Raw genomic sequence first — 26,402 nt, forward strand, 5'->3', positions numbered from 1 at the left:
ATGTCCAGGAGTATTTTGAGCTTTAGTCATTGCTGGATAGACTGAGCAGCCTAGTGATGCTGGTAGCATCCAGGTTCTTCCCGTTTCTCTTCCTCTCGAATCTGCCTCTCACTCTCCACTGAGCTCTTCCCTTGTGTTGGCAGGCAGTCTGTTACAGCATTGTATATGTATGTGAGCTCTTAACTTTGGATAAGACGATCTACAATCTCAATTAATGAGGGGGAAAAATTCCCAAAAGTTGAGTCTGATTGGCACTAATTTGGCCTGACTTGGGGCACATGTCCTTTCCGAATGAACCAGCCCTGCCTAGGTATCTAGAGGGCTTCCTGAGGGGAGGTTGGGACTACAAGAAGACAGCGGGGAATGGCACTGAGAGAGAAGGATGATATTTCAGCAGCGAATGCAACAAATCATCCTGGCGATTGTGAACTGGCACCTCAGGAAGCTTGCCTGTAGAGGCGACAGGAAAGAAAACTACAGCAATAATGGAGCTTGATCGAGAGCTCAGGAAGAAGAGACCGTTGAAGCAGGGGAGCAGCAGATGTCCGATGGAGAGGGGAATGGATGAAAGGCCTCTCTGAAGGAGGAATCAATTGGCTCACAGAACAGCTGGAAGAATTAACTTGGAGCTGGATGAGAGGCAACTCTTCCTCTGAGACCAGACAGGAGGCAGTACATGCGGGTACAGATAGGAGTTCGCTTTCAGAAGGAAGAGCAGGAAATTCTGGAATTTATGTCTCATGACTGCTGTTTGATCTGTAGTTTGGAAGAGAGGTCAGATGCAGAGATTGGATAGGAGTAGTTCGCTGTGGAAGGAATTAGCTGGTGGACAATAGGCAAATGACTTATGATAATGTTAGGGTTTAATGGAAGTCCCCATTTAATTTTGTCTCAATATGCATATCATTATGGATTTCACCGAAAAGACAGAATATAGATGCCAGCCCATACAGTAGAAATTTGAGATAAAATGATCCCCAAAAGACCTCCAAGGATACTTTAATTCCCTTACTGGCTAGAAATAGGACTTAGTTGTGGAAAACAAGAATCTGTCTTTGTTGAGAAAACTGATGAATATACTCACTTGATGTTCTACAACCTATGTAGTATTGATGATATGAACAGAACTGATCTCAAGATATTTTCTTTTACCTAGGTGGCTCCTATTAAACTATTAAAATAGTTTGAGAAAAGAGTGAGCAAGAATATAAGAGAAAGGAGCTCCGAGAAGATAAGCTAAGAAGATACTGTACTCATTTTTATATGATCTTTGAATATTGAATTGGAATTCTGAACTTTGTGCATGGTGGATGCTCTGGTTTGCACACTAACTGTCCTCCAAAAGCCTATGTGATACAGGTTTGGCCCTACCAGAGACACTGGTGAGGGTTGGGGAACTTAAGTAGGTAAGGCCTTGTGAGAGATCTTTAGGTCATTGGGGAGTGTATCTTTGAAGGCGATTATAAGACTCTCCCCTTCCTGCTTTTCTTCTTTGCTACCTGGTTAGGAGGTAAGCATTTTGGTATCTCATGAAACTCCCTTTCACTGCTGTTGTACATGTTTAACCAAGGCTGAGAGCCATGAGGCTATTCAATCTTGCATTGCAAACTCTACCACTGTGAGCCAAAAGCAAGCTAGTCTGTCTGCAAGCCAGTTCACTCAGGTTTATCATTACAGTAATGGGAAACTTATGAACACAATGGCTTGTTTGGTTGCATTGCAAGGTGTACTGGACCAGGCCTGTTTCCAACTTGAAATGATGCAAGCAGACTAGGATAAATGGAATGTGTAAGCTAGAGCCCAGAAATGGAAGCACTCTGGCAACCACACCCCTAGGAAAGATTAAGCAGCTCAGAAATTGTACTTCAAACTAAACTTAAGTTCTTATGGAAGGCATACACACCAGGGTAAGCCTCTTAACATTTATTTAAATAGTATGAGAAAAGAAAATCCATGTGACTAAAATAAGCCATAAAACAAGCTTTATTTGACATGCTGCATTTCACAGAAGCTATTATTTTGGAACTCTGTTACATTGGAAAAAACAACATTAGATGTTCATCTTATTTTTTATTCAATTAATGTGGTTCCTTTCAGGAATTAGGTATAGCTGACACACAAGAATGACTGTAATTGGTTAACATCAATCTGCTCTTTAATGCCTCCTTTGTAGATGGATATTGTTTGGACTCCACAGTAGGAAATACATTAGGGAAAGTACAGATCACAGTTATCATTCTCTGGGAAATTTTGTTCATGTGAGGGAAAAACATCGTCCTCCCTTACACCAGTTCCAGCTTTGGGCTTTGGGTAGTGAAGGTATTTTTATTCCAGTTCACTACTGGATTTCTTTATCCTTATAATAATCTGTGAGAAAGCACAGAAGGTGTTAACCCCATTCTGGTAGCTTCTAAAATACGTGGTTTGGGCCAGACTTATGTAGTCAGTAATGCATAGCTTCTCAACCCAGTTGTTCTGACACATGTTGAGAGATCTTGATCATCAGAGTACTTGGGCAACAGAAAAGATGACAATGCTTTCCTCCCCTCCACAGGCAAGAGCAGATGCTTCCATGCGCGGTAATCACCATTTTCCATTGTGCAATCACAGGGAAATACGAGAGTCTGCAGAGGCAGATCAGAGTCGGCCTCCTGCTGTGGAACTGGTTCGACCTCAGGCCATCGTCTCTTCTAGAAAACCAGGGCATCCATCCTCATACACAAACGTCTTTATTTTTTTTTAAGGCAAGAATTATACAAATGTCTGCTTAGCTCACTGCATTCAGGATTCACTTAGTTGTGCAATGGGTTAGTCACTTTCTAAGCAAAGTTGGTACCTCACTACGTCTGTACAGGAAGAAAGAGTCAGTGGGCCCCGGGTGGAAAAATACCAGCCAAGGAGCCTCTCAGTCCATTAGCATCTGCCCAGCCAATTTATATAAATATACATATTACCTCACCATCTTTGACTTGAGCACCAGATCTTCCAAATTATCCTTGGCACATGGCTTAGTGGCCACAATTCCCATCCAGCACCCGCGCCCTTTGGAGATGGGACGCTCTCCCTTCTCCCACCCACTGCTTTGAACCGGGGCTACATGGTGACTCACTACGGGTAACAGAATGTGGTGGTAACGTTGATATTGCTGAATGTGAGAGCCCAAATCGCAAAATATCTTACACTTTCCATCCTGAGCCTTTTAGATTGACTTATTTTTTTATTTTCGCTGGTCCTGGCCCCAAGTCTAGGCCTGGGCACTATCCCTTAGCTCCTTTGGCTCAGGTTAGCACTTTACCACTTGAGCTGCATCTACCACTTTGATTTTTGCCCTAGATGACACAGCACAGAGAATTCCAGGGCAAGAAATCAGCTGCAGAAAGAGCTCCTCCATGCCTGTTCCTACCAAGCCCAGAGAATGAATGGAGCAGAATGAAGAAATCTTGGAGGAAACAAAAGATTTTTTTGTACTGAAACAATCCAGGTGGTTTTGAGAAATCATTGTAACTGTATGGAGTCACATATTTGGGGGTGCTTGTTATGTAGCAATAGCTGACTATCTGATAAAGAACTCTAGGGGAAATGATAAATCTCCAGATGTTTCTGCAGCTGCTGATCCTTTCTGGCCTTAAAGAAATCTTTCAGATACTTTTAGAAACCCTAAAAGTAAGATGATGACAGTTTCAGATTATTTTCACATATTTTTTTGAATACTTAGATTCATTGGCCCTTTCTAAAACCTACTTTTAGACATGCAAATGTTTCGCTTTTGGAAATCTTTCAAACTACATGCCATTTTTTTTTCCAAGTGGGAGAAATATGTATGATTTAAGAGAGTACTTTCTGGCAGTGAAAAGACTATTGGGAGAAAGCACATCATTTCTGAAGGGCCAAGAAATGAATTTAGCCAATCAGCACATTCTTCTCTTTTTTTCTCTCTTCTCTTTTCCTTTGTTTTCTTTCTTCCTCTTTCCCACCCTCCTTCCTTCCCTCTTTCCTCCTTTCTTCCATTCTTTCCTTTTCTTTCGCTTATTTCTCTTTCATTTTTTTTTGTAGGATGCAAAGGTACAGTTTGTACCTTCGGAAGAAAGTACAAATGGTAGATTTTCTCTTACCTTAATTTATCTCACTTAAATATCATTTTGTTTAGTATCTCCTTAATGCCAAATAATATACCTACAGACATCATTTTGAGAACTAGGATAAGAAAAGGCATATTTTTAGGAAGTCTTTTTTGTAATGCTGTAGACCAAGGTATGCTGGCTTCTGGACTTTGTAAAGTTACCTAAGTGTGAAGGCCGATAGCAAGTCTTCTAAAGAGTACTTTACTAAAACATGAACCTTCTGGAGCATATTTTCTGGAAACAGATGCTTTCAAACATCTCATTTTATCCTTTGGTTGTCTCTGGACTCTACAAAGTAGGACTGCTTGTTTAAAAAAAATCAACTATTGATCTGAAAAGAAGTTGGTATCAAATACTCAATTCCTGAAAGTCAGGCAAATTAAGGTAATTTTTTTTGCACATTTAAATGTTACTACCATTCCTAACTCATTCCACTCAACCCCTTGAGCCTTTTAGCTCTTAAAACTGTCTGGAAAGCAGAATGGACTTTAAAAAATTATTTTTATGGGGGAAAAATGAAAACACATTTTACTTTCCTTTATGAGAGAAGGTGCACCTTTCTGTCGTTGGTGAGAGACTAAGGGTAGACTCTGACTTCTGTTTGGATTTCCTCCTACAGAGAGAGCCCACAGCCGATCACCTCTCACTTCTGAAACTCTGTCAAAATGCCTGCACCAACTCCAACTTGGCTTCAGTCAACACTTCTGGCTCCCTTGCCTTTTTTAACCCTACAGTAGCATATGTATCTTTAGCTTAACTCTTTCCTAGCACTCTCTGCCCTGTTTCTCTCCCTGAGCTTATGGAATAGGAGTTGTGATGGTGTGTACTTGTCAGAATAAGTTACAATTTGGGGCAAAAAACTGTGTCTCGAACCCACTCAGGAACTAGAATATTGCCTTGTAAAACAGTGCAGCCCCTCTATTAATGCTTAATTATAAGGCCAAAATCGGGACACTGTTTTATAGGCTCTTTTAAGGTATTAAAAAAAAATAAGGTTTTTCATCTTGGAAACTATCAAAAGAAGTTAAAATTTTCCTAGCTGCCAGTAGGCTGGCTCTGGTGGTACCAGGACTGTACTTGGTCAGGATCTCAAAGCCCCAGAGAAATGTATGCTGCACATTTTCTCAGCCTCTATTCTCTTCCTCAGGAATGAGACCGCAAACCTGAGCCAGGAAATCTCAGTTCCGATTCCTGCCAGGCAAGGCCATCGGGATTCCCAGAGAGGGTACGACTGATTGAATGCTGATGCCGTTGGCTTCTCTGCTCTTTAAGGCACTCCAGGTAAAAGGCTACAGCCTCATGTCCTCTCCCATCCTTTCTCAAATATCTACAAGAGCCTCCACTCGCCTGTTGCCTGTGTAACCACAAACCACCAGCTCTGCCCTGGTCTCTCAATGCAACGATGCTGTTCTGAGAAGGAATAGAGTTGTCTAACTGTGAAGACATGGTTCGAATTTGACAAAGGATCTGGGATGGGTGTTGTTTTCCTGTAAGTGGAGATTTGATCTCTTCACTGCATCCTACCTTCAGTTTTGCTCATTTCAGAGCCAGTCACCAGTGGCTCATGCCTGTCATCCTAGCCACTCAGGAGGCTGAGATCTGAGGATCCCAGTTCGAAGCCTGAGTAGACAAACCTGCCAGACTCATCTCCAGGGAAAGGCCAGACGTGAAGGTGTAACTCAAGTGGTAGAGAGCCTTGAGCAAAACAGCTAAGGGATAGATAGCGCCCTGGCCCTGACTTCAAGCCCCAGTACCAGTTTGACCCCTTTAGGACTGATAAGCCTCTGAGAGAGCAGGTTTCCAGTGCCAGAATTTAGACCTGATAGACGAGAGCCTGTTTGGATTAAGTGATATCAAAAACGCACAGGGAGCTGATTGCTTCCAGAGTCCTTAGTGCTCTGCGTTCACATTCTCAGACTCAGAATCCCCAGCCAGGTGGTTGCTGTCTGGCCTAAGACAAACTCACCGAATCCCTCCCAAGTCACAGCTGACGACAGCATTGAGTGTGGCTGGACACCCAGGGAGAAATAAACTGAGGAAAATCGGGTCCCTCTCACATAGGATCGCTAGCTTTGAAAAGAGAGAGGAAGAATGTTATTACACCATGGAATTCTATGCTTCCCTCAGAAAGAAATGGCATTGCCCCATTCATGAGGAAACAGAAAGACTTGGAAAAAATTATACTCAGTGAAGTAAGGTAGACCCAAAGGAACCTAGGCTACATGGTTTCCCTCATTTGTCATACCTAGAATGTGCCTATAAACCTACAAGTAAATCCAGTGGACAGTAAGACAAATAATTACACCTGGACATGATTAATTAAACGGCAGTCTAAACATTCACCCAGTGAGAACAAAGGAGGATATTCTTAGGAGCATATGTGCATAGGATCATATAAAATGATGCTTGTTGAAATGAACTCCAAGAAATGGAAATAAGAAGCTTTTTGTTATACTGTTTGTGGTTCTTTATTTTTCTTTTCTTCTTTCATTTTTTTCCTTTGGTTTATTCCCTTCTGTTGCCAGTTTTTATTTCCGTACCCTTTGTCTTATATATGTTTAGCTGATTTGAGGAGGGGAAGAGAAAGCAGAGAAATGGTAGGACAAAGGGTGAACAATTTAGCAGTGAAACCCACTAGATGCTATGTTGGAAATGAACTATACAACTTTGCGGGGAGGGAAATCAAGAAGGGAAAAACTGGGAGAGAATGAGGGAGGGGTTGATACTGTTCAAAAGGAAGTGGACTCATTCCCTGACTCATGTAACTATAATCCCTCTATACATCACCTTTACAATAATTTTTTTTCTAAAAAGAAGGAAATGTTGAATATGACAGAAGAAAAAGGCAAAAAAGACTGCTATTTTTAAAAATTGACCATTTAAGCCTAGTGCCTATAGCTCACACCCATAATCCTAGCTACTCAGGAGGCTGAGAGCTGAGGATCAAGGTTCAAAACCAGCCCAGGAAAGAAAGTCTCTGAGATTCTTGTGTCCAATTAAGTACCAAAAAAGCCAAAAGTAGAGCTGTTAGACCAAACTGTAGAGCACCAGCCTTGAGTGAAAATATCTCAGACACAAAGTAAAGGCCCTGAGTTCATGCCTCAGGACCAATACACACACACACACACACACACACACACACACACACACACACACACACACACACACAGAGAGAGAGAGAGAGAGAGAGAGAGAGAGAGAGTGTTGAAGCTGGACACTGTGGCTCAAGCCTGTAATCCTAGCTTCTCAGGAGAAGAGATTAGAAAACCATGGCTTGAGGGTCAGCCTGGGAAAAATATAAGTGCACAAGCCCCTTTTCAACTAAAGACTGAGTACGGTGACACGTCCCTATAATCCCAGCCACGGCAGAAGTACAAGAGCAGGGCACATCCCGTCACCTCCAGCGAGACGGGAGATACCCACGCTAGCCCCGACATAAAGTAAGAACCTACCTAGAAGATAATCAATGCAAAGAAACGGCTAGAATATGTCTCAAGTGGTAGAGCACCAGGTTAGAAGGTTAGAGACCTTGAGTTCAAGCCTAAATAAATATTTGCCATATTACTTTTTTTTAGGTATATTTACCCCTCACAATTTTTTAGAGTGGAAAGAATTCATACTAAATATCATCTATTTACATGATAACTGTAAGTTTCTAACCAGGCACCAGTGGCTTGTAGCTAATATCCTAGCTATCCAGGAGGCCACAGCTCCATTTCTAGCCTTTTTTTGGGGGGGGGGTAGTTAATTGGAGTTAAGAGAGTCTCAGAGATGTTCCTGCCCAGGCTGACTTTGAACAGTGATCCTCAGATCTCAGCATCCTGAATAGCTAGGATTACAGGTGTGAGCCACTGGTGCCCAGCCAGCACTTTTAATAGAAAAGCCAACCCTAATTAAGCTGGAGATGTCCAAAGGAGATGTTGGCTGAGATGATAAACATGGCTTCTACCAACCAAAGGAGGCTTTGTTCTGGTCATGAGGTGAGCACTAATGAACTGCACTATGGTGTAGCTCAGAGCCCTCTCAACCCAATTCTGCATGTCCCATGCCACAAAATGTATAACAAAACATCTCCCCATTCACATTGGTCCAAATATAGACAAAGACATGGCAGACTTCATAACTTAAGATTATCTCATCAATTTTTCTCCCTAGCAATCACAGCCCATGGTTTTGAAAGACTGAATTTGGGTGAATACTTAGCAGCTCTTTGTTTTAATGTTTACTTCATTGCCATACTGAATATTTTAAACTGTCCTCTAATTCCTCACATTTCTGAGCCTAAGAGTAAACTGAAAGTTCTAGCACAAGCCAACAGTTTTGGAAATGTGGTTCAAAGTTTGACATGGCTGCTTTCAGAAAAAAAAGTGTTAAAACTGCCAATAAATCAAGAAAATGAAGAGAGAAGACAGACCATGTCCCCAAAGCTCCAAGTAGAGTTTTAGCAACACGAATAACTCTTAGGGCTTAGGAGGCTGTTAAACCTTTTCTTTACAAGTATTCTTAAGCTCCTTTGAGACTGTTCACTGAACACACAGATGCTCATAATATCTTGATGAGTCAATCAATGTTTAATTGCAGAATCAAATTCTAAGTCCTTGCAGACTGGGAAAAAAATTCATTTTGTCATCTTCACTTATAAGTTTGGCAAGCAACTATAGACTATAAAGACTGTAAGGTGAAATAAGTTCAGATGAATGGTTGAACTTGGACTTACGAGGTAAGTCTCAAAAGTTCAGAGATGTGCCACATCTAATTAGCCAAATAATCTATTGACAAATTTCCATGTAAACCTTTGTTTAAACAAACACCATGAAGTACCGGTCTATGTCGTTGCTTAAGCTGGGATACTGCAAGTATGTGTTCCCTGGATTCAAGGTGCTTACAGTAAAAATGCAGAAGGAAGTCTGAAATGGCTTTCAGGTAGATGCTACTCGTTTGGCTGACACTGATTACTTAGGTCGATGACATGATCGTGTGATAAAGGTGTTCTCTACTTCCAGGATCTGAGGTGTGGTCAGCTTGTGCAGCCGTTGGCAGTATTTCAGGGTGCTGAGTGTGGAAACCCAAGGCTTTCCTCTGGTTCCCATTGCTTCCTCTGAAGCTGAAGAATCGCCACCAGCCCCTCCCCAGCCTATTCAATTGTATGAAGAGGTCCGTAGCTCCCTTTGGGTTTTGTACCGGTCCTGGGACTTGAACTCAGGGCCTCAGCTTCTTTTGCTCAAGGTTAGCACTCTACCATTTTGAGTGACAGTACCACTTCTGGCTTTGTCTGAGTAGTTTGTCCAGAAGAAGAATCTCATAGCCTTTCCTGCCCAGGCTGGCTTCAAACGATGATCCTCAGATCTCGGCCACCTGAGTGGCTAGGATTGCAGGCATGCGCTACCAGTATCCGGCTCTATATCTCCCTTTGTACCACAAGGGCACACTGTTGGATGGAGGGAAGATTGTCTTTTGCCTTGTGCAGCCCAGAGCCACTTAGGCCATTTTATCTATAAGTCCTCTTGTAGATCATCAGCAACCTAAGACAACCAATTCAACCTATTTCCAGACCTCACCTACAGACATTCCCAGAGAGTGTGAACCCATTCACCATGTATCTGATTGCTCCTCGCTACCTCAATGCACAATTCCCTTGACTAGGCATTGATTCTCCAAGTTGTTTTTCAGTCTTCCTCTATTCTCCACCCCCCATTTATCTCTCTACTATAGGTTTTTCTATTAAAGGGAAAAAAATCTGTATAGAAAAATAGCTTGAAGTAAATCACCAACATGCTTTCTCCGAGTATTGGGAGAATGGGTTCTTTTCATTTTCCCATGATATGGGCTCCATTCCCTTCTCATCGGTTTAACTACCTTTCATTTTTATCTTCTTGAAATGCTAAATGGTATATGGTCAAATTTTAAATGGCATGGGATGATTTTTTTCAATAAAAAGCAGAGTGGTGGAGGAAGTGAGCCCATGATAAGAATAATACGAAGAAACAAAATGGACGGCCATTATTTATCTTCTCATCATTCACCACCCCTCACCATTCTACTTCCCAGAAAACTTTCAACTATTTCTGTCGCAAGTCTGACATGTTTGTCATGAGAACAGGAGACGGATGCATTCTGACGTTTCAAATACTGTCTGCTGACTCTGTCCAGCAGACACGGTGCCGGCGGGAAAAATAATTACTCGAGTCAGAATGAAGTCAAGAAAGAGGAAAAGGAGCAGACGGAAAAGAAACCGCTGTCCTCCAAGCAATCTCAGCCTCCATAGTTACTGAGGAGGCAATGTGTTTCATGACACACATAGCCAAGTAAGACAAAGCATTTTGGCCATTGAAACAGCATGCGTGGTTAACCGATGAGCTGGAGGTCAGCGAGCGCCCTGCCTCTGTCCCTGCACGCGTGCTTTATCCGTGTGACGCACGCAAGTATTCATCGTGGTCATCGTTCCCAGACCTCTGCGGGGCTTACAGGCATCCCACGCAGACACAGCAGATTTCTGATGATTGTTTGTATTCAGACTGTGCATTCTTCTTCCTCGCACCCATTCCTGCTTTCCTAGGCTGGTCCTTAATACCTGTACCCCAAAATGTGGCGGTGAAAACAAGACAGAAGGGATTCTTTTTGTACAAGAGTCTCACAAGGAAACCTAGGGCATCTTGACAGTGTGGGGACCCCAGCTCTTTCCACCTTCCTGCTCACCCCTCCCTAGACTGTGGCCCTTTCCTGCCTGCTCACCAGACCTCCGGCGGAGCTGCTTCCACGCCTGCTGAGGACGCAGCAAGAGAGCAAGGTGGCCAGGCTGCTTTGATTTTCAGAACCCGATTGAATGGCCACACACATCTAAATGCAAGAGAAATGCTATATTTCAGAGGGTGGCCACGTACTCTGACTAGTTTTTATTATATTTCAAAAAGGAGGCTAATGGTGAGTGTATTGTGTTCTGAGGCTAGCCTGGGCAAAAAAAACAAAAAACAAAAAAAAAGTGAGACCCTAATTTGGAAAATAAAGTGGAAAGGGACTAGAGATATGAGTCCAGTGGTAGAGAGTGATACCTAGCAAGCATGGGGAATTACGTTTAAATACTAGTACCCTCCTCCTCCCCCAAAACAGGAAGATGGGATTAGTGTGGCAGGTCATGCCTAGAATCCCAGCTATCAAGAAGGCAAGACAGGGAGATCATAGCTCCAAGTCATTCCCAGGCAAAAGTGAGAGACCCTATCTAAAAACAAATTAAAGCAAAAAAGGGCCGAGGGTATGGCCCAGGGGTAGAACCCTTGCCTAGCTGGCTAGCATTAGCCAATCCTCCCCAATTTTTATCTTTACTTCCCTTTTGCAAAATGATTGCACTATCAACTATATCCACCCTATTATTTCTTATTCACATTTGTACTTTTCAATCTTATAGCCAAATCCTTATACTTACATAGTTAAAGATTTGCTCATAATTTTGCCTTCTTTTATATTTCTGAAGAACGTCTTTGCTGCTGGCTTATTGCTTGATTCTCTATGTTGGAAAAAACCCACTACTAATAATTTTATTATTGGGTAAATATTGATCAGAGTTGTTCAAAATAGTGTCAACTTCATCCTCTTCTATTAGAAACCCTGCTTCTGAACAGAAAAGAATCTTCCTAGAACCAAGCTCAAATCCAGGCTTCTTGATTACTGCTCACTAGTTTTCCCAATCATGTTATAATTTGCTTCCTGTAATTTAATGCATTTTTGTGGCACACATATTTCCTCTGTGTTTTCCATGGTTTGCCCTACCTTCTAGAAATATCTAACTGGCATTTCAGAGGTTTCTTTTCTTCTTCGGTGATATGTAAGGAAAGACTTCCTCTGCCTTCCCTATAAAAACAATAGTGCATGTTTCTTTCTGTAGTGCTCACTTATGGAAGGTACGGCTGGCCATATTAGCTTACTTTTTCTGTATCATACCCTTATGAAATAAGTACTATTATTACCCTCTTTTGTCTGTCAGAATGCTCCTCCAGGGAAGTGTCAGGGCTTGGCCCATAACACAGCCAGGAAAGCCACAGAGCTGAGTGGAACTGTGTTTGCAACCATAACCCTACGCTGACGTGCAAAAGCATTAGCAAAGTCGATACTTTCCTCAGTGTTGGTGTCCAGTTGCTTCTGTGTGGAGAATAAAATAGCTGCTGAGGACAGTATGCAGTATGAGAAGGAAAGACAGGATCAAAGCAGGAAGATGAGGCAGTGATGAACCCTGGAGTATCCTTTTGTTCCCGCTACCTTCCAGAGCAAAGACAGCATCTTGGTTTCACCAGTCTCCCTCAACATTTAGTCCAGTGTCCAGAGGCTCCGAAATAGTTACTGGATTAAATAACCCGATAATAAATTTATATGTCCTAACAATCTCGGTGTCAACCAAGAAGAATTGAATCCTAATGGTTTGATGAAGAGTAATTGAGAGGGCTGGGAATATGGCCTAGTAGCAAGAGTGCCTGCCTCATATACATGAGGCCCTGGGTTCGATTCCCCAGCACCACATATACAGAAAATGGCCAGAAGTGGCGCTGTGGCTCAAGTGGCAGAGTGCTAGCCTTGAGCAAAAAAAAGCCAGGGACAGTGCTCAGGCCCTGAGTCCAAGCCCCAGGACTGGCAAAAAAAAAAGTAATTGAGAACTGCCATGTGAAAAGGAACAAGTATAAAATTTAATTATAAAAGGCCTTTTCCTTTTCCTAGGTAAGTTCTGATCATTTTATTCCAAATAAGAAATAATACAGCAGGACACCAATGTTTCTCACCTGTAACCCTAGCACCCTAGCTACTCAGGAGGCTGAGATCTGAGAATCAGGGCTCGAAGACAGCCCAGGCAGGAAAGTTTGTGAGACATTTATCTTTAATTAACCACCAACAAGCCAGACGTGGAGCTGAGCACAAGAGGTAGAGCTCAAGGCTTTGAGGGGCAGCAGCCAGGCCTGGAGATCAAGCACCACTATCAACATAAACACAAATAAACATAAAAAAGACAGTACATCACTACAACATGCTTATCCACAGCCAATCATGAATTGCCAAATTATGGGAATGCAAATTAGAACTCTCAAGACTCAAAACTCCAACTCATATAATGTAATTTCTATGGTCAGTAAAAACTAATCATTCATCTTAAGTAACTCAAATATAAAGAATTAACGAGATGGTCCCAGTGCTCTGATTATGTATTCTTCGAGGACGACCAGTAATTCTGATTTACTGATACAGAGCATATGTTTTGCTTTCATGACATTTAGCAGGGATATGTCATTAATCAGTTTTGTTTTCTGTAAATTTGAAAATTCATTCCAAAGAGTTTCACAGAAACTCTTAATTATTGAAAGTCATGGTTCTGCCACGACATAATGTTCTGAATAATAAATACTACACTTGTGGGGATTCATTATGAAATCCATCTAGGAATCATAGCCTTCTCAATGCAAATAATAATAATAATTACACATAATAATGTTGAAGATCTAAAAAGTGGTACTGAGAATGCATTAATGAATGCAAAGGGGACAAATAACAGAGTCCATAAATGATAGCAAAATAATTCTGCAAACCTAGAGAAGTAACTAACCACTGGTCCAACGTATGGGCAGGAAATGTCTGTCACTATGGTGTTTCAGCCACCTCCACAAAAAACAGGTTGGAATCCTTTTAAAAACTTTTGTATCAGGCTGGGAATATGGCCTAGCGGTAGAGTGCTTGCCTCGCATACATGAAGCCCTGGGTTCGATTCCTCAGCACCATATATATATATATATATATAGAAAAGGCCAGAAGTGGAGCTGTGGCTCAAGTGGCAGAGTGTTAGCCTTGAGCAAGAAGAAGAAGAAGAAGAAGAAGAAGAAGAAGAAGAAGAAGAAGAAGAAGAAGAGAGGAGGAGGAGGAGGAGGAGGAGGAGGAGGAGGAGGAGGAGGAGGAGGAGGAGGAGGAGGAGGAGGAGGAGGAGGAGGAGGAGGAGGAAGAAGGAGGAGAAGAAGAAGGAGAAGAGGAAGAAGAAGCCTCCAGGGGCAGTGCTCCGGCCCTGAGTTCAAGCCCCAGGACTGGCCAAAAAAAAAAAATTATCATTATAAAAGTGATGGACAGAGGAATTACAGATACATTAGTCAGTTAAAGAGTACATTTTTGGACAATGTCACCCCTTCCCTCACTTGCTCCAAGTTTTTCCCTCCCATTCCCCCCCCAAGTTGTGTAGTTCATTTTCAACATAATGTCCAGTCAATACCACTGCTGCATTGGTTCACCCTTTGTCCCTCCATTTCTGTGCCTCTTATTACACTCCCAAAGACAGATAAATGAACAAATAGAACAAATAAAAAGAAAAACAGCAAAAAGGGCGGGGGGACTCTTGTTTTCATTTCCCAGAGTTCATTTCATAGGTTGAAATCTTAACCCCTAAATAATGGTTTTAGGAGTTGGATTCTTGGGCAATGGTCACGGGGTTGTGGGGACAGAACCTTGGTGCGAGGAGATCAGTGCTCTGCTCGAAGAGCTCTTTCATTTCCCCTACACCCAGACAGAGCTGGAAACCCCCATCTCAGAACCAGGGAAGGACCCTTGGAGATGAGAGACCACCAAGCCTCTTGGCAGCTCATGGGCTAATCTCGGTGGCGTGAGGGTTGTGCGCGCTAAGACGCACTGTCTATGGCATTTCCTTACTGGAGCGGAGTGGTTCAAGGCGGTCAATAAACACAATGCGAAATGCCTCACTTTTCGAATAATATTAAATATTACCACATAAAAACCTACGAGGTGCCATTTCTCACTTTAGCAAAAATATAACAACAAAGAACTGGGCTGGGAATGTGGCCTAGTGGTAGAGTGTTTGCCTAGCATGCATGAAGCTCTGAGTTTGATTCCACATTAACAGAAAAAGCTGGAAGGGGCACTGTGGCTCAAGAGGTAGCATGCTAGCTAGCCTTGAGCAAAAAGAAGCCAGGGACAGTGCTCAGGACTGGCAAAACAAAACAAAACAATAAAGAACTGATGCTCCCAGTGTTGGAAATTAAAAGACCTCCCATGCCTCTTGTTTTCTCTAATACTTTTGCTGTGCTATGGGTTCCCTGAGCTGAGGTGGCCAAAGAAAACCATTCTCTGCATATGGAGGCTGGGGCAGTTTCCAAAGCCTGCCTAGGGCTCCCCCTAGCGACTAAGTCAATTTATTTGCTCTGAGATACAATATTTTATTTGTATGCAAGGAGGCCAATATTTTCAAGACTATGAAATCTAAACAGAATGCCTTCCCAAAATTGCTCCGGAATTCACATGGACATCATTGATACGAATTCTGATGGAATAGAAAATTAATCTCACAATTTTAGCGTGAGAACACAAGTTCTCCAAAGACAGAGTCTAATCAAAGGAATTGTGGGATGGGGTATAATGGGGCCACCTGTAATCCTTGCACCTAGGAAGGCAGAGAAGGGAACATTTGAGCACTGCATTAAAAAAAAAGAGGGGAGGGAGAGGAAAAGAAGAAAGGGGAGGAGGGAGGAGGAAAGGTACCTTAAGACAAAACATCCCAAGCAGATCTGAATTACTGGTAGTACCACATGGATAAAATCAGTCTTTTCATCGTGGCAACATTCTGAAATTAATTCAACACCATTTTTAGGTGGATCCTATAATGATTTGCCATTTATTACCTATCAGCGTCAGCTAAAGACACTGACAGGCATGAGTTCAAGGCAACACGAGGAGAAAGCCACCCTCTGCTTTGAATTCTTCTTGTTTGCTGTGCTGAGTTACCCTAACACTCTGGGCCTCCGATTCTCAAGCCTCACTTTGCACGCGCACTGATTTCAACTGTCACCTGTGACCCAGCACTCAGCTGGCATTTGTGCACTTGTTTTCTTCTGACTACCCTGGTTTTCCTTTTGCTTCCTTGGGGCAGTAATCTCTGGGCCCCAAGTTCCTATTTTCTATGACACCATGTGCTACTACTCTTAGCTTCCATCCAACCAAAAGTTAGGAGAGGAGGGTGTTCCCCCTGCAGCCCACACCTCCACTTTGAGTTCCCCGAAGCGAGCTCTCCTCCCTGGATGCAAAGGCGATGCACAGATGCAGAACGGATGGGTGCATGGAAAGATGGAAAGTTGTGTTCCTAATGTGACTGCTCTGTCGCTTCTGCTTAGTCTAAAAATTTGAAACCCACATTTCTGATGCTGGGCTGATAACTTTATTCTCATGCTGCTTCTGAACTGTGCTGGCATTTTAGGAACAGGGTCATTACCTGAGTATCGCATAGCAAAGTCTTTCACAGTAAATGGAGGACAATGGCTTTGGCTGGTGCGGCAGGAAGTACCACAGCATCGAGGTGGCCTCATTCTGGGGTGGGGTGTCTTCTAGGCATCTCTATCTCTGAAGAGCCTACAAGAAAATACTTTGCTTTATTAACTAACATCTTTTGAGAATTCCTTCTGCTTTACAAACCCAGAGAAATGCAGTTGAAGGAAAGAGACCATGCTTAAAAGTCTCTTCAATGAGGGTCTTTTGGTGAATGAAGACTGAATAAAGTTATTGGATGCTAGTGAAAGACACAGAACAGCTGGGATTTGCTCGAGGTGACATGTCACCCGCCTGCTTGTGTGGAGAAAAAGGACACAAGGCAAGGCGACTCCCATCTTCTGTCTCCATATATTTTGAAATTATTTCGTAAAACAATACTACTAATTGGACATCACACAGAAAGCAGTTACTTCTCCTGTTCCTATTAGCATTTGCACTGTTGAAAACAAGAGCTCAACACTTTCACCTGACTGCAAATCAGTTACAAAGCTATGCTTACCACGTGTGTTTTTCTAACTACCCTGTCCTGAGAGGCTGTGAATTGCAGCAATTTGGGAGAAGAGGCTGTTTCATTAGCTCAGTGACCCATATGTATGTGTACGTGTGTGTGTTCATACTTGTGTGTGTATGCATGAGAATATTTGCGATGGTGATTAATTCTAAAATGAGGCCCCTTAGCAGCATGTCACTGAAGGGTGACGCTCCCCATCCTATTCCCCACACTCCTCTCATGAAGTGGGAGGACCAGGGAGAGCGGAACCAGGAGAACAGGAAAGTTAGGTCAGACAAGTGATAAATCAGTTGTAGAAAAATCCAAGGAGGAATTATCATACGCATTCAGTGCCCATTCTACCACGATGAATGCAGAATAACAACTTGGCATTTGTAATTATAATGATGTCCTTATAAATTATGGATCAATTCAGAAAGCAGCACTTTCGTATTTTTAAATAAACGCAGACAGTATATCCAACAACAGCAACACCAAGGGGACTTGGAAGGTCTCCATGGAATCTTAAATCCTCAAATAGAACTCACCACTTCCGTTCACACAGGCAGGAGGTATTCCTACCTTCACCATTCGCCAAAGAATTATTGTGTTGAACTTCCTTAACTGGCATCTACTCTATGATATCACTCCATCCTGTAAGGAAAAGAACCAAGACCTGAAGTATCCCCTCAGATTCCTTGAACCAAGACCTGAAGAATCGCTTCTGATTCCTTGTGAGTGGATCAGGCGATGCCTGTGCACGCAGCCTCTGCATTCACGGGTTACCTTTCATCTTCTTCCTTAGGTTCAAAACTCCTCATCTGTGTCTGTGTGGCCTATGATGCCCCAAGAGGGACCTGGTGCATGCAGACATTTGGCAAATTTTTAAACTATGACTAAGATCAGAGGCAGGCCTCTGCTGTGCTTCAGAACTAAAGAGAGCTGGAGGAATCATACTGGGGGAAAAGAAGAAAGGAAAAGAAAATCGGAGACGCCTGGATGTGGAGTCGCCATCCCCTCCGTAGTTTAACGCTACACCGACTCTTTCAGCATGTCAGAGCTCTGAGGGCCCCCGCCCCGCCCCCCCGCACGCAGGCGCACTGGCTCACAGCCCCTGCCTGATTCCTGTATCCGGGGTGATTTCCAAGGGCCATCCATTGGCCTTACACACAACCTTTTTGCATGAGTTTTTTCTTTTAATTCCTAGACTGGTATTGCCATAAATTGGGGTCATAAATAACACCTTCTACTTTTATGTTTCTCAAGGTGCCCATGTAGACATTACATATATATGATGTTTATATGTGTTATAGGTCATTTGTGCACTATATATGCAACAAATTGTGTCCATCAAATACATACATATTCAATACATTGTTACATTGTTAAAATTTGAGTTAGCCAACTCCTTTCGGTCTCACCCACTTGAAGGAGGGTCCTCACCCAGCCCTTTCCGTGAGCCCACACACTTGTCTCCCAACAAAGCTCACCCAGCAATGGCGGCTAGAGTCCGACCCTTGGTCTCCATGACACATTCAAAGAGCAAACTCGTTTCCCAGCTCCGAATCTCTTGTGCGGAAATGAGGGAAACACACAAAAAGCGTTCCCTTCAACATTCCATGCAGGTGAGCAATCCAGGCGGTGGCAAATTTCCTTATGTTCCTGTCGATTGATTCTGTCACAGTCTCTGCCTATCATCTATGTTTAAAAAATTCATAGAGGACTCCATGGATCCCCAAATAAGTCATCTGCAGGAGAGTGGAGAGTGAATACTGCTGTAGGTACCATGCCTTATAGATTTGTTTTTCCCTTAAGCTAATCATGCTAGGTCCACCAACATGAAATCTAACTTGAAATATTTGTACTCACAACAAATGTGAAAAAAAAGGATGAACAAAGGGCCGGGGGTATGACTCGAGTGGTTGAGTGCTTGCTTGGCCTGAAGTTCAAACCCCGGAACTTCAGGGGGTGGGGAGAAGTTTAAAGGAAAAAAAACAAGGAAAACCATTTACCCACTGGTGACTTGATGACACCCATGACTCTGTTTTTGGCATAGTGATCAGAGAATTGTCCAGGAGACTTAACAAGCTAGAAATAGAAATTTCCTTCATTTGCCGGATAACACAGAGATGTATATTTAAGTTTTGGCAGAATACTTACATTTACTACCAATATCAATATCACAGAATACCATAAAGCATAGAGTTAACTACAAAAACAAATGATTTAATTCAAAGTTCTAAGGTTTAGTCTTAGCTATCTTGTGGTACTATTTCTTTAGGTTTAGGAATTTTGACCATACTTAAGAGAAAATAATACCATGACTTAACAAATATTTCCTGTGTATCTTTTCAAACATGGAAGCATGTATTTTCTCTGCTGACAACTGACAGCCCTGGAGAGTCATTTCTCTTCTTTGAGTCTTAGTTTAACTACAGAATAAAGCTTTTAGGCAGGTATTTCCCAGAACTCTGTCACCATACCTGAGAGCTTTATTGTACAGGTCAGAATAAATATAGCTTGCATATGAAAATTACTTCACAAGAATAAAATCCTTTCATAGCTTTACTAATGGTTCAAGATGACTGGGAAAACATACATGTCATTATTTTAGGCTGTTTGGTAGATTCTTTTTAAAAAGCTGAAAAGCAGGTTAGACTATAAAGGGACTCTCCTATTTAGGGAAAGGAGGCAAAGATAGCTTTGCTTATGTCTGGTGAGGTTAAAGCTGGCTTGCTAACTTCCCTAATCAATATCAAGTGACCTTTCAGACTCCCTGAATAACATTATTAGAATTTAGGTGCCCCCCCATCAACAGTGGGCTCTCATGAGTTCATGCTCTGTTATGTTCATGAATTAATTTGAATTAATTCAAGCTAGTTGTTATAATCAGGCCAATTTTCTTTATTTCAAGTTTACTGGTTGGTTTAGAAACACATGAAAAGAAAGAACAAGGCTGCCAGCACTGGAAAAAAAAAAAAAGATAATCATGAAAACAATGGTTTTTACATGAGTGTGCATTCTCAGAAACACTTGGAGAAATTATCATTCACTGAAAGCTGCTTTCTCCTGACAGGTAAAGATGATGGCTAATCAAACTGAAATTTGCATTGTTGGGAGAAAAATAAAAGTATTTTTCTAGATCTGATGAATAATTAACACAACTTATTCACAAAGCAGATGGAAAGCTCATCAAAATGTTTCAAGACTTCAAAGAATCCTATTTACCCCCTTTTATGTCACCTGAGAAACTTTAAGGCTGTTAGGGTTTCCTCTTTGTTCTTCAGAATGAACCCAAACTAGTTCACCTTGATGACAATTACCCATTCTTTTAAAGTTGGAAGGGAAAAAGGCAAAGTGGGGAGACAAAGAAACAGAAGCAATGGAAAGTTTGGGAGGGAAGAGATAGAGAGGATCAGGGTATGAGACCAGCCTAGATATAAACATGACACTCCATCTCAATCAGTAGCTGGTCTTGGTAGTGAATACCTGTAATTCTACCTATGCAGGAAGTAAAAATAGGCAGATTATGGTCCAGGCAAGCCCCAGGAACACAGATGAGATCCTATTGCAAAATAACTAAGGCAAAAAGGGCTGGGGACATGGTTCAAGTGGTACAACACCTGCCCAACAATGCCGAGACCCTGAAATCAACCTCCAGTAACCCTAATGCATGTTATATTTCAGAGAAGAAATGTCTCATTTATGCTTGTATCTGTTTTTTTATGAGTTGAATTTTTGTCATTGCATATAGTTCCCTTTATTTCTATTAGAAATTGTATGCATATGGGCGCACGTGTGTGTATTTTTATATTAGCAACAAAAAAGAAAACCAATCCTAGAGTAACCATGGAGTCTCTTATAAACACCAAATGTGATTGTGCAGGTAGACATAGAATTGTTTATTCTCCATTTTGCTTTGACAATTTTGAACTTGTTTTTGTACTGTAACAAAGAGACAGACATTGATGCAGGAAAACACGCCGAGAAAATCAAAAGGCAGCATGATTTGCACAGATGAACACTCAGAGAAGGTTCTAGAAGGAACAGTGTACGTTGTTATTCCTGCCTCAGTAAGTTGCCAGCAGCCTGAAGCTGACTGACCTCAACTCATGGAACCTCCCTACCTCTCATCACCTCAGAATCTCACAGTCCCATGGAGTCACTTCAGCTTCTGACGCTTTATCATTACACGGCCCCGTACAGGGGTTTGAAACTTTTCTTATTCCAAGACGTCCCTTTCTGTGTTCTTAAACCCCAACGGACAGTGCAATGAAAACATAACGTGTTCCCTTACATGCCATCGATGTCCACGTCTGCCGCTCACCTATGTCAATTGCCTCATCCATTGTCGTCTCCCCTCTCCCTCCATCCATCTCCCGCCTGAGCCACGGATGGACTGACTTGCTGGTTGGTACAGGGCTTTGAACTCATGCTTGCTCAGCTGTTGCACGACCACTTGAGCCATGTTTCTCGCTCAACTTTTTGATGAATATTGTGGAGATGGGGGTCTCACGGACTTTGCTGACAAGGCTGACTTCAAATGGCAGACCCCCAGATCTCAGCCTCCTGAATAGCTAGGATTATAGGCATGAGCCACAAGTGTCTAGCTCTATCTCCTGATCTTGCTGTATTCAATTCTGTCTTGTGTGGGCAGGCTGTTTCTTGGGATTTTTGTTGCTGTTGTTTTGTTTGGGGGTTGTTGGTTGGTTTTGGGTTTGTTTTTTCTTTTTGTCTTTCCATGATGACCTTTATTTTGTGTAATTTTCTTGCCCAAAATATCCTTCTGCCTAGTCATGTCAACCTTAATTCAGCACATAATTTACTACATATATAAGTATGGATGTGCATGCGTGTGTATGTGCATACACACATATTTTTATTAAAGTGTACCTTTATTTTGTGCCTTTGCTGGGTCTGGATCTCAGGGCCTGGGTGCTGTCCCTGAACTGGCTTGCTCAAGGCTTGTGCTGTACCACTTGAGCCACTGCTCCACTCTGGCTTTTTGATATTGAAGATAAAAGTCTCACAGACTTCCTTGACGAGGCTGGCTTTGAACCGTGATCCTCTAATCTCAGCCTCCTGAGTCGCTAGGGTTACAGGCATGAGCCACCGGGGCCCGGCTTTGAAGTGTAACTTTTAATTTCCATGTCCTTATTGAAGCCTCATGTACACAGTGATCTTGTTTTCACTTACTCTGTCTGGCTAGCTTGCCACGGTCCTTATGCATTTTCTACCTCCCTCATAACTTAGCGTTGCGCAATCTGTTGAATACTAATGGCAGCGGTTGGAGTCCTCGCGTGTGAAGGCCAGCAGTGGGGATGTGGAGGAGTGTGGAGAAGTGAAGATGAGTGTGTACTCGAGGATAAGAGAATAGACACTGTAACAAAACAATACCACAAGAGAACCCAGAGAAGGGGATGCAAATGGCGAAGCTCAAAGCGTTACCACAGGCAGAAAGACAATGCAGGGTACCCGTCCTGCTGGCTCTGAGTTCTGCAGTCTTGTTACACTGGAAAAAAATAGCTCTTTTACTGTGAATACAATTATGCCCCAAATAATTTATATAGCCCCCTTATGTTTAAATGGCTATCATCCCCCAAATGGTTATTTTATTGAAATGTTTAAACCTATACATCTCCCTCCTATGTTTCCTCATCTCAGGACAGCAAAAACATCCCAGCAAAGGAGAGCATGTGTTCCCAGGTGGGCTGGCAATAATCACTCTCGGACTTTGAAGCCTTGATCACCGTCTGCTACTACGACACACTCCAACCTTGACTCACGAATATCTTGATGGAAGACCCCACAAAGCGGGTCAGGTGAAAAAACCGAAGTGCTCTGAGCAAGCAGGAGTCAGCCATTTTCTGATGTAGCCAACTTCAAATCATGAGGTAAAATATGATTGTATTTGTGATCAAACACAAGTGTTTTTCAACACAGTGTATCATTTATTACTTATTTTTCCATAGCTTCAAACACTCACAGCTGTTGTTTTGCCATGCATGTCAGTAGATAAGATCTGGAAGGGTGGGGGAGTGTCAGACCTTATGCTATCCATCAAAATGTGTTGACACATTAACATCAGTACAGAAGACGGCTTCCGTTTCCTCTCCAGCTTCCTCTCACTCTCATTGGTATTTAACATGTCGGGTGAGCTCTCTTTGTCACTTTGACGAGAAGAGGAGCAATTGTTGAGTCCGTGGTTAACTTGTATTATTTTCTTTTCATGAAAACAAACTGCAAATTCTGGAGTGACTCCTCTTGCATAGACTTATCCTGACCTGTGCCTCCAAATGTCAACAGACTCTCTGCCCTAACCTCGCCCTTCTAATCTACAGCAAGGATTTGCTTACGGATCTTTTCTGATGGCTCTCAAGCCATGGCCTTCACAAAGGGTCCATAGGGTTAATTCTGGGTCTGATGGGGAAAACTGGCTTCTCACGTGGGCCACACACCAGCAATGAACTCCCAGGTACGCAAGTCAGCACGAAGACTCTCAGGCATGAACACTGGGTAGCTCTCCAAGGCAGACCTGCAGCTCTTGTGAAGCCAATACTCACTAAATGTCGGAGTCACCTGTCATGTGATGCAAAGACATCTACCGTGATCAACGCTGCCTAGTTCGATAATTATCTGTACAACTCAGAGGAGTCAATGATGTCAGAACAACACAGATTTTAAAATAAAACAGAAATGGCTCCCACATATTGCGAGCTTACCTTGCACCAAGAACCATGGCTAGTGTTTTGAAATACTGGGTGCTGGTGGCTCACACCTGTAATCCTAACTCCTCAGGAGGTTAAGATCTACGGATCCAAGTTTAAAGCCAAGCTTGGCAGGAAAGCCCATGAGACTCTTACCTCCAATTAACCAGAAAAACACTGAAAATGGAGCTGTGGCTCATGTGGCAGAGAGCCAGCTTGAGAGAGAGAGAGAGAAAAAAGCCAAGGAAGACTGCCCAGTCCCTGAGTTCAAGCCCCAGGACTGGCGCACATATGCAAAATTTCACTTAGTCCTTTGGGATAGATATTATTATTATTATTATCTTCATTTTCTGCTGTATAAGAAACTGAGGTATAAATCAACTAAATCCCTCACCTGGGTCATACAACTCTAGGCATTTATTTGATCCAGAACCCACTTGAATCCTGTTTCATTCCAAGTGTATGAATTTAGCCAATCACTTGGCTAAATTTCCTTGCTATTCTAAGCCTTACACTATTTCTCTTAAAAGAGATAAACTGTCCTGAAAGCTGAGAAGAAAACGAATCCTTCTTTACTCTGCTTAGGTTCCAGCTCAAGGGGAAACGTCGAGTGTCTGGGAACTCGGGAGGAAAGGGTGCTTTAAAGAAAACAACAGACCACAGCTATAAAGAGTCAGATGGCCAACATCTGCACGCACTGTGGCTGAGCTGAAAATGCTGCTGTGTGAATTACAGAGGTAGGACAAATTCTTCACCCTGTTCTGAGTTGGCCCAGCTGCCTGCCTTCAGCGTTTCTGGCCGTGTCCTCCCTCGGAGCCCATGGGCCTTTGCACGCGCATGAGGCCCGGCAGCCCCAAGGACGGTCCTGCGGGCTTTCTGTTTTGTTTCCACGTCACTTTGTTTATGTGCTCATGTGGGGAAGGACCTCTCATAATGTTTGATGGCTCTTTCCATCTCCTTCTCTCCTCTGCACAGGCAATGCCCCCTGTGTAAACCATAGCAGTTATGGAGGGATTTGTTCTTTGGGACGTTTCCTGGGGTCCCCTGTTCGCCAGGGTCTTGAATGCCTTATGATGTTTGTGAGCCATACAACCTCCCTGGCAGTAGCTCCCCAAAACACAAATGCATCAGGACAGGTTTCTGTTAACGAGTTGAAGTTCTATACCAGATTTTTACATCCTGGGCAGATTTTTTTTTTAAGCAATGCTTGCTTTTAGTAGTGCTTTTATTTATTTTTTCTTATTTATTGTCAAAGTGATGTACAGAGAGGTTACAGTTTCATATGTTAGGCCTTGGGTACATTTCTTAAGTTGTTTGTTACCTCCTCCCTCATTCCCCCTCCCCATCCCCTTTTCCCTCTCCCTCCATGAGTTGTTCAGTTGGTTTACATCAAATAGTTTTGCAAGTATTGCTTTTGGAGTCATTTGTCTTTTTATCCTTTGTCTCTCTATTATGATATTCGCTTTCACTTTCCTAGTTCTAATACCAGTATATACAGTTTCCACTGTACTCAGATAAGATACAGTGATAGCGCGGGTACAACCACAGGAAGGGGATACAAGAGGATCATCAACAATAGAAGCTACGGTTTCACATGGCATGTTGAAAGTAATTACAACAGTGATCTAACAGTCGTTTCCATAACATGGAGTTCATTTCACTTGGCATCATCTTATGCATTCATAGGGGTATAGCTATTAGGCTCTTGTGATCCTCTGCTGTGACTAGCCTAAACCTGTGCTAATTATTCCCTATGAGGGAGACCATAGAGTCCATGTTTCTTTGGGTCTGGCTCACTTCACTTAGTATAATTTTTTCCAAGTCCTTCCATTTCCTTATGAACGGGGCAATGTCATTCTTTCTGATAGAGGCATACAATTCCATTGTGTATATGTACCACATTTTCCTGATCCATTCATCTACTGAGGGGCATCTGGGTTGGTTCTATATTTTAGCTATGACAAATTGTGCTGCGATGAACATTGTTGTGCTGGTGGCTTTAGTGTGTTCTTGTTGAGTTGAAGTTCTATACCAGATTTTTACATCTTGAGCAGATTTTTTTTCAACAATGCTTGCTTTTAGTAGTGCTTTTAATCGTGTGTGTGTGCACGTGTGCACACACTCGTGCTGGTACTGGGGGCTTGAATGCAGGACTTCATATTCCTTCTTGACTTGTTTTTATTTTTGGAGCTCTACCACTTGAGCCACACTCTACTTCTGGCATTTTTGATGGCAAACTGCAGATATGAGTGTCATGGATTTGTTTTCTGGGGCTGGCTTTGAACCTTAATCCTCTGATCAGAACTAAGAAGCTAGGATTGCAGGTAAGCCACCAGCACCTGCTTGCCTTTAACCCTTGCATAATGATCATGCTGCAATGTAGCATGAAACGTAACTAGAACAGTGAAACAATGATGCCGAGTCCCACAGATGGGGCCAGAGAAGGCCCGGAGCATTTAACACAATAGCACAGAACACGTGCCACATCCCTGTCTAGCTGGTGGCTAATTTCACAGATGGAGAATGCGGAGAGTCAGAGGTAACCTGACTCACTTACACTCATGTAGTTAGGAAGTAGAAGACACTGTTAAAACCTAGGTCTGCTGGGTGCTGGTGGCTCATGCCTATAATCCTAGGACTCTGCAGGCCAAAGCTTGAGGATCAAAGTTTGAAGACAGTGTGGGCAGGAAAGACCATGAGACTTATCTCCCATGCACACAAAAAAGCTGGAAATGGAGCAATGGCTCAAGTGGTAGAGCACGAGCTCCTTCTCTAAAGATGACAGAAAAT

The sequence above is a fragment of the Perognathus longimembris genome, chromosome 11 (genome assembly GCF_023159225.1).
Source record: "Perognathus longimembris pacificus isolate PPM17 chromosome 11, ASM2315922v1, whole genome shotgun sequence".
In the NCBI taxonomy this organism is placed as follows: Eukaryota; Metazoa; Chordata; class Mammalia; order Rodentia; family Heteromyidae; genus Perognathus; species Perognathus longimembris.